The 9,009-nt window shown below is 46.3% G+C and overlaps 1 protein-coding gene across 4 annotated transcripts in view; it reads right to left on the reverse strand.

The window, feature by feature from the left end:
- Positions 1–9,009, reverse strand: part of GNE (glucosamine (UDP-N-acetyl)-2-epimerase/N-acetylmannosamine kinase) — a 68,059-nt gene that overhangs the window by 35,728 nt on the left and 23,322 nt on the right. The window contains exon 1 of one of the 4 annotated variants that reach the window (XM_011939396.1): positions 7,266–7,444. The exons of 2 other annotated variants lie outside the window; for them this stretch is intronic. The gene's annotated coding sequence lies outside the window, so the exon portion shown is untranslated. Of the gene's footprint in view, positions 1–7,265; positions 7,445–9,009 lie in introns of those variants that run through there. One more of the 4 variants, XM_011939398.1, reaches the window with a different exon arrangement.

Consider the following 9,009-nt stretch of genomic DNA (forward strand, 5'->3'; position numbering starts at 1 on the left):
GCCTCGGCCTCCCAAAGTGCTGGGATTACAGGCTTGAGCCACCGCGCCCGGCTAATTTTTGTATTTTTAGTAGAGACAGGGTTTCACCGTGTTGGCCAGGCTGGTCTCAAACTGCCGACCTCAGGTGATCCAACCGCCTCAGCCTCCCAAAGTGCTAGGATTATAGGCATGAGCCACCACTCCCAGCCCAGATTTCTTTTTTAAATCACATTGGCTGCTGTGTGGAAAATGGATTGGTAGCAGTGAAACTCAACTGAAGTGGATGGATATGATGTTTATTTTGGAAGTAAAATTGATGAGACTTAATTATAGGTTAGATATAAGGGGATGACAGGGAAAAAGACTCAAGAATGACCTCCGGGCCAGGTGTGGTGGCTCACACCTGCAGTCCCAGCACTGTGGTAGGCAGAGGTGGGAGGATCGCTTGCTCTCAGGAGTTCGAGGCAGCAGTGAGCTCAGTCACACCACTGCACTCCAGCCTGGGTGCCAGATGGAGACCTCGTCTCTTAAAAAGCAAACAAAAAAAAGAAATGACTTCCAGGTTTCTGCCATTAGTAATTGGGTGGTTGGTTGTGTACTAAGATGAGAAAGGCTGGGAGAGTGACCTGGTTGGGGAAGAAAAAAGTAAAGTTTTAATTCAGGGCATGCTATGATTGAGATGCATGTGAGCCACATGAAGCTATTAAATGTGCAGTGAGATATATGAATCTGAACACAGACTCACCAGACTATAAATCGTTTATTAGTTTTATATATGCTGTAACAAATTACCACAAAATTAGGGTCTTCAAAACAACACAAATTTATTATTCTACAGTTTTGGATGTTCAGAGTCCAAAATGAGTTTCAAGGGACCAAGATCAAGGTGTCAGTAGGGTTGCCTTCCTACTGGAGGCTGCCAGGGAGAATCCATTTCCTTACCTCTTCCAGATTCTAGAGGCTGTCCACATTCCTTGGCACATGGCACCTCTGACCTCTACCTCCCTTGCCACATCATCTCTGATTCTGCTGCCTCCCTCTCTCCCTTAAAAAGATCCCGGTGATTACGTTGGGTCCACTCAATAATCCAGGATAATTTTCCCATCTCAGAGTCCTGTTCACATCTGCAAAGTCCCTCTTGCCAAATAAGGAAACATAGTCACAGGTTCAGGGATTAAGATGTGGATATCCAGGCGGGGCACGGTGGCTCATGCCTATAATCCCCGCACTTTGGGAAGCCAAGGTGCGCAGATCATGAGGTCAGAAGATCAAGACCAGCCTGGCCAACGTGGTGACATCCTGTCTGTACTAAAAATACAAAATTAGCCGGCCATGGTGGCGCACACTTGTAGTCCCAGCTACTTGGGAGGCTGAGACAGGAGAATAGCTGGAACCCAGGAGGCAGAGGTTGCAGATCGCACCACTGCACTCCAGCCTGGGTGACAGAATGAGACACTGTCTCGGGAAAAAAAAAAAAAGATGTGGATATCTTTGGGGAGCTATTTATCCTGCCTACCACAAGAGGTATTGAAAATCACTTGAAGGCAAGATGGGTATGTTGCTTTTAAAGTTACATACTGTACCTCCAGATATGCAGAATAGAACATTAATTTTTTTCTTCTTGAAAGGTAAGAAAAATTAACTTCAAAAACAATGCTTAATGTCCAGTCTTTAAAATCTGGGTGCTGATTACATAGGTGTGTTTAGTTTGTAAAAACTCAAATTATATATGTAATATATATGTACTTTTTGTGTGTATTTTACTGTAATGTGCTTTAAAAACAATGCTTAATATAGCTAGAAAAATGTAATTATAAATGCTTTTAACAGCAGGCAATACATTTTGAGAATTGTGTGCACTTTCTTCTTTTTTTTTTTTTTTTGAGATGGAGTCTGGCTCTGTCGCCCAGGCTGGAGTGCAGTGGCTCGATCTCAGCTCACTACGACCTCCACCTCCTGGGTTCAAGCAATTCTCCTGCCTCAGCCTCCTGAGTAGCTGGGATTACAGGCATGCGCCACCACGCTGGGCTAATTTTTTGTATTTTTAGTAGACATGGGGTTTCACCATGTTAGCCAGACTGGTCTCAAACTCCTAATCTCATGATCCACCTGCCTTGGCCTCCCAAAGTGCTGGGATTACAGGCATGAGCCACCACACCCAGCCACACTATCTAATCTTTAAAGAGACAAAAATATTCTTCCAAAAATGGTTGTCCTAAGTGTTCTTGTATATAATCCTTCCAGTGATCAAATTTGAGCTGAATAAATTGTTGGTAATATTTAATTTGCTGGGTGAGGCAGAACAAATCATTCATGGTTTGTCAGTTTGTATTTATTTTACAAAGAACAGTAAATGTTCCATCTGGCAGTACTAAAATGCTTATTTACCAGGTTACTCAAAGGTTATTCTACCTAAACTGAGAGCAAGCTGACCATATAAATAAACGGTGAAAAATACAACATTGTTACCTAGAAACCTAAAGAACCTAAAAAAGTCAAAAGATTTTTTAAGGAAAGAAGTCAAATCTTAAAAATAAAATTAAGGTAAAATGCCTTTTTAAGGGGAGGTTTTAAAAAATAATTTTAATTAACTCAATTTTTGATTAGGTAGTATATTCGCATGGTTTAAAACTGAAAAGTCACAAGAGGTTAAGTCGCAAAAAGTCTTTTCATCTGTGTTCCCCAGCTAGCTAGTTATTTTCCCTGGAAGCAAATGGTTACTGGTTTCTTAACTGTCCTTCCATGGATAAACTATGATAATATAAATAAATATATGGCTCACATCTGTAATCCCAACACTTTGGGAGGCTGAGGTGGGTGTATCATGTGAGGTCAGGAATTAGAGAACAGCCTGGCCAACATGGTGAAAACCCATCTCTACTAAACATACACAAAAAAAATTAGCCAGGTGTTGTGGCACACGCCTATAGTCCCAGCTACTTGGGAGGCTGAGGCAGGAGAATCACTTGAACACATGAGGTGGAGCTTGCAGTGAGCCAAGATCATGCCACTGCACTCCAGCCTGGGCAACAGAATGAGTCTCTATCTAAATATATATATATATATGATATGTATATATATAATGTATATATGTGTATACACACACATATATACACTACACACACACATACATGACGTATATTACAAAATTGGTAACATATTCTACAAACTGTTGGGGCAAATCTTACTTATTATTATTTTTTTTTTAATAGAGTCTCCCTCTGTTGCCTAGGCTGGAGTACAGTGGCATGACCTTGGCTTACTGCAACCTCCACTTCCCCAGTTCAAGAGATTCTTGTGCCTCAGCCTCCTAAGTGGCTGGGATTACTGGTGCCCGCCACCACACCCACCTAATTTTTTTGTGTTTTTAGTAGAGATGGGGTTTCACCATGTTGGCCAGGCCAGTCTCAAACTCCTGACCTCACGTGATCCACCCACCTCTGCCTCCCAAAGTGCTAGGATTACAGGCATGAGCCACTGCACCCAGCCACAAATCTTACTTTTTAAAATGCTTTTAATTATGACTCAATTAAATGGTAGAATGAGAATGTTTAAAGATATTGGAAATATCAAATCTAAAAGGGCACAGTTTTGGAAATTGCTGGCCATCAACTTTTCAAATATACAAAGAGTTATAAGAGCCCTAAAATTTAGCAAAAACATTCAACTTTGGCCGGGCACAGTGGCTCATGCCTGTAACCCCAGCAGTCTGGGAGGCCAAGATGGGCAGATCACCTGAGGTCACGAGTTGGAGACCAGCCTGGCCAACATGGTGAAACCCCATCTCTACAAAAAATACAAAACTTAGCAGGGTGTGGTGGCGTGCACCTGTAATCCCAGCACTCAGGAGGCTATGTATGGCAGGAGAATTGCTTGAACTTGGGAGGAGGAGGCTGGCTGCAGTGAGACAAGATTGCACCATTGCATTCCAGCCTGGGAGACTGATTGAGACTCCATTTCAAAAAAAAAAAAAAAAGTTAGCCAGGCATGGTAGCACGTGCCTGTAATCCCAGCTGCTCGGGAGGCTGAGGCACAAGTATCACTTGAACCCAGGAGGCAGAGGTTGCAGTGAGCGGAGATCACACCACTGCACTCCAGCCTGGGCAAAAGAGTGAGACTCTGTCTCAAGAAAACATATATAAAAATAAAAACAAGAAATCTGGCTGGACATGGTGGCTCATGCCTGTAATCCCAGCACTTTGGGAGGCTGAGGCAAGGACTCCTTGAAATCAGGGGTTCAAGACCAGCCTGGGCAACACAGTAAGATCCCTGTCTCTACAAACAAATTTTTTTTAACTAGCTGAGCGTGGTTGTGCACACCTGTGGTCCTAGCTATTTGGGAGGCTGAGACAGGAAGATCACTTGAGCCCAAGAGTTTGAGGCTGTAGTGAGTTATGATAGTGCCACCGCACTCCAGCCTGAATGATGGAGCAAGACCCTATCTTAAGAAAAATTAAAATTTAAATCCAGCCTGGGGCAAGTAAATTTCCTTTTGTAAGGATGCAATCACTTTTCATTAGTACTTACAATGGACAGTCTTGAACTGAGAGAATGCAAAAAGCTGCTTTCAAGAATTGGGTTTTGGCTGGGCGCAATGGCTTACGCCTGTAATCCCAGCACTTTGGGAGGCCGAGGCAGGCGGATGACCTGAGGCCAGGAGTTCAAGACCAACCTGGCTAACATGGCGAAACCCCGTCTCTACTAAAAATACAAAATTTAGCCGGGCATGGTGGCAGGCCTGTAATCCCAGCTACTCAGGAGGCTGAGGCAGGACAGTCGCTTGAACCCGGGAGGCAGAGGTTGCAGTGAGCTGAGATCCTGCCACTGCACTCCAGCCTGGGCGACAGGAGCGAAATTCCGTCTCAAAAAAAAAAAAGAACTGGGTTTCTCAGACCACCAGTGATTTCAAGATGAAGGCAAACTTGTCTATAAACCTGGCCTTAGGTAACATTGTTCTGTTTTTCAGTTTATTCATATAGCCAGCTTGCTCCCAGTTTAGGTAGAATAACCTTTGAGTAACTGGTAAGTACTAAGCATTTTAGTACTGCCAGATGGAACATTTACTGTTCTTTGTAAAATAAATACAAACTGACAAACCATGAATAATTTGTTTTGCCTCACAGTTTTTTTTTTTTTTCTCTTGAGACAGAGTCTCACTCTGTCACCCAGGGGAGTGTAGTGGCGCAATCTCGGTTCACTGTAACCTCTACCTGCCAGGTTCAATCAATTCTCCTGCCTCAGCCTCCCAAGTAGCTGGGATTACAGGTGCACACCACCATGCCTGGCTAATTTTTGTATTTTTTTAATAGAGACGAGGTTTCACCATGTTGGCCAGGCTGTTCTCTAACTCTTGACCTCAAGTCATCTGCCTTGGCCTTGCCTCACAAAAATTAAAAATTTAAATTAAAAGCCACAAGAGGCTAAATAGCAAAAAGTCTTCTCATATGTGTTCCCCAGCTATATAATTTTTTTCCCTCAAAGAAACTATAGTACAAATTGGAAAAGGACCACTGCACTCCAGCCTGGGTGACAGAGTGAGACCCTATCTTACAAAAAATTTAAATTTAAATAAAAAATAAAGACAAGCAATCTTTTAAATGAACATTATGAAGTAGGTGCATTGTCCAGCCCAGAGCTCAGAAAGTCAGAAGGTGGGACTGAATACTTGCATCCATTTCACTCTTCAATTCTGTAATTGTACCTGAGCCACCAAAAGAAAGACAGAAAAACAAATAATAGGTGACAAATGGATGGATGACAGATGATAGACAGATAGATGATAGTTTTCAGACAAGTTTGCCTTCATCTTGAACTCACTGGCAATCACTGAAAAACCCAATTCTTGTTTTTTTGTTTTATGTTTTTGAGACAGGGTCTCATTCTGTTGCCCAGACTGGAGTGCAGTGACACAATCTCAGCTCACCGCAACCTCCACTTCCCAGGTTCAAGCAATTCTCCTGCCTCAGCCTCCCAAGTAGCTGGGATTACAGGCATGTGACACCATGCCCAGCTAATTTTTTTGTATTTTTAGTAGAGGCGGGGTTTCACCACGTTGGCCAGGCTGGTCTCGAACTCCTGACCTCAGGTGATCCGCCTGCGTTGGCCTCCCATAAACCCAATTCTTAAAGGCTATTTTCTGCATTCTCTCAACTCAAGACTGTCCATTATAAATGCTGGCAAAAGGGTGTTAACACTTTCCAGAAAAATAATGTCCCACTCAACCGTGGAAAGAGTTATTTGTGAAGAGAGTATTTTTAAGGCAATCAGCTGAAAATAATGAACACTTGGTTCAAGCAGTCACTGAACAGAGGAAACAACAGTAAACATTTGCTGAGTGCTTCTGAAGTGCCAAATATCGTGCTAATAGCTTTCTTTACACGTATTAACTCATTTCATCCTCACAGCCCTCCTATTAGCCCCATTCTACTGACAGGAGGCACAGAGAAAACAATTTACTTGCCTCAAATCACTGTTTAATAGTTCATCACTGGCTGGGCACGGTGGCTGACTCCTTTGTAACCCCAGCACTTTGGGAAGCTGAGATGGGCAGATCACTTGATGTCAGTTTAAGACCATCCTGGCCAATATGGTGAAACCTCGCCTCTACTAAAAATACAAAAAATTAGCCGGGCGTGGTGGCGGGCGCCTGTAGTCCCAGCTACTCGGGAAGCTGAGACAGGAGAATGGCGTGAATCCGGGAGGCGGAGCTTGCAGTGAGCCGAGATTGCGCCACTGCACTCCAGCCTGGGCGACACAGCGAGACTCCGTCTCAAAAATAAACAAACAAACAAACAAATAAATAAGGCGGGGAATTAACGCTTCTCAAATATACAAGGAAGCCCTGACTCAGAAGGTAAGAGTCAGAGCAGGGAGGAGACCTTTTAGCCCAGCCTTTTCACGCCAGGACAGCTTGCCTGCCAGGCAGCTCTCCACCCTCTCTCGCCCCGCCCTGGGGCCCCGCTCCTCATGGGACACTCAGCATCTCCCCTGGCTGGACAGCACTGTCCCAGGGGAGAAGTCAACCTGGGCCTCCCTCTACATCCCCTCCCGTGATCATCGGGGCCCACCCCGAGCCACACGGCGGAGCCCCGAATTGTGCCAAAGAGGGGCCCTATGGTGCAGGCCTGCAGGACATTGGGCGAGACCCGGGTCCAGTGTGGGCCTCCGGGCGCGGTGGGGTGGAAAGTGGCCGAGGAGGGGAGGCCTGGGGCAGGAGGCCGGAGGAGGCGGCCCTGGGGGTGGGCAGGATGCTCTCCCGGAGTTCCCCGCCGCCGCGCGGCTCTCACCAGACGCAGTCAGAAGCTCCCTCCCACGCCGCCACCGCGCTCCTCGGGCGATAGCCGAACCAAGCGCCACGAAGCAGGCAGAGCGCGAGCCCGCCCCTCGGTTTCCGCACTCGGGCGCGCGGGTAGATGACTCGTCGCTCGACCTTGTCCCCACTCCCCGCTTGCCCAGCCACGCCCACCTGGAGCGCCGAATCCGCGAGCGCGCCCTGACACCGCCCGAGAGGGCTCCCGTGATTGGCTGCCCCCGTTCCCGCCCCCCACCCTTTCCGGCGGTGTTTTGCGGCCGGCCGGGTGCAGACCAGAGCGGGGCGTCTTGTGTGGTGTTTTCCGGGCTGCAGCTCCTGCGGGGTTTTCCAGCCAGCCTGTGCTCCTGCCCCGAAGCGTGCTCCTCCGCTGGCGACACACGCACTGAAGCCCGAGTCTTCCCGCGGGGTAGCTGTTTGGTCTTGCACCCAAGGAGGGATTTCTTGCGCCTCTCGTTCCTTCAGTTATTTCATAGACCAGGACCGAAACAATACTGTCGTGTACAGCGCGGCCACCCCACAGCGGTCCCTGACGTTAAACCTTGTCGTGACTGCTAGAAGACACTGGTGGAGTGTGAATTGATGACCAAGGCATGGCAGAGCCTTCCTGATCTTTATAATCAGTTCAGCGGCGGCCTCCACTACAGGGAACCCCCAGCCAGTCCCGAGGCCTAGGGACATCGAGGGAGAAACGTGGCAGTGGTAAAGGGCTTGCGCAGCTCCTGAAGATAAATAAGACTTGGGTTGTTGTTTTTGAGACAAGGGTCTCACTATGTTGTCAAGGCTGGGCTCGAGCTCCTGTCCTCAAGCCATGTTTTCTGGCTTCAGCCTTCTGAGTAGCTGGGACTACAGGCCCATGTCACCGAATCAAGCTTTAAGACTTTTTAATGACCCTTTCAAATTTCTGAGTCACTCCCAGCATTTTAGGAAGCCAAGGTGAGAGGATAGTTTGAGGCCAGGAGTTTGAGACCAGCCTGGGCAACAGATTCCTAAGTCACCATTGACAAGAAACTTTGAATGAAGTTGATGATACAAAATTTTAACATCTTTTTTTTTTTACAAGCATTAAAAATGTACCACAGGTAAAACTAAGTCTAACAGCTTACTGAGATTTCTTGCTGTACAGCAAATTTCAAATCTCATCAAACTTTTGCAGTTTGTGATACATTTCAATTAATAATTAAGCTCTAATTTGTAAATACTTATGAACTCTTCGTTCTCCTGCAGCTAGCTTGGAGCCATGAAAAGGTCACATTAGCCACAAAAGAAAAGACATTAAGGGATTTTTGCAAGGAAGTGCTATCAGATGTTTGTTTGTTTGTTTGTTTTGAGACAGGGTCCCACTCTATCACCCAGGCTGGAGTACAGTGGCACTATCTCAGCTCACTGAAACCTCCACCTTCCAGGTTCAAGCAATTCTCCTGCCTTAGCCTCCCGAGTAGCTGGGACTACAGGCCCACGCCACCATGCCCGGCTAGTTTTTGTATTTTTATTATTTATTTATTTATTTATTTATTTATTTTGAGACGGAGTCTTGCTGTGTCGCCCAGGCTGGAGTGCAGTGGCGCGATCTCCGCTCACTGCAAGCTCCGCCTCCCGGGTTCACGCGATTCTCCCGCCACCGCGCCCGGCTTATTTTTTGTATTTTTAGTAGAGACGGGGTTTCACCGTGGTCTCGATCTCCTGACCTTGTGATCCGCCCGCCTCGGCCTCCCAAAGTG

This window comes from Colobus angolensis, unplaced genomic scaffold (assembly GCF_000951035.1).
Source record: "Colobus angolensis palliatus isolate OR3802 unplaced genomic scaffold, Cang.pa_1.0 Scaffold181, whole genome shotgun sequence".
In the NCBI taxonomy this organism is placed as follows: domain Eukaryota; kingdom Metazoa; phylum Chordata; class Mammalia; order Primates; family Cercopithecidae; genus Colobus; species Colobus angolensis.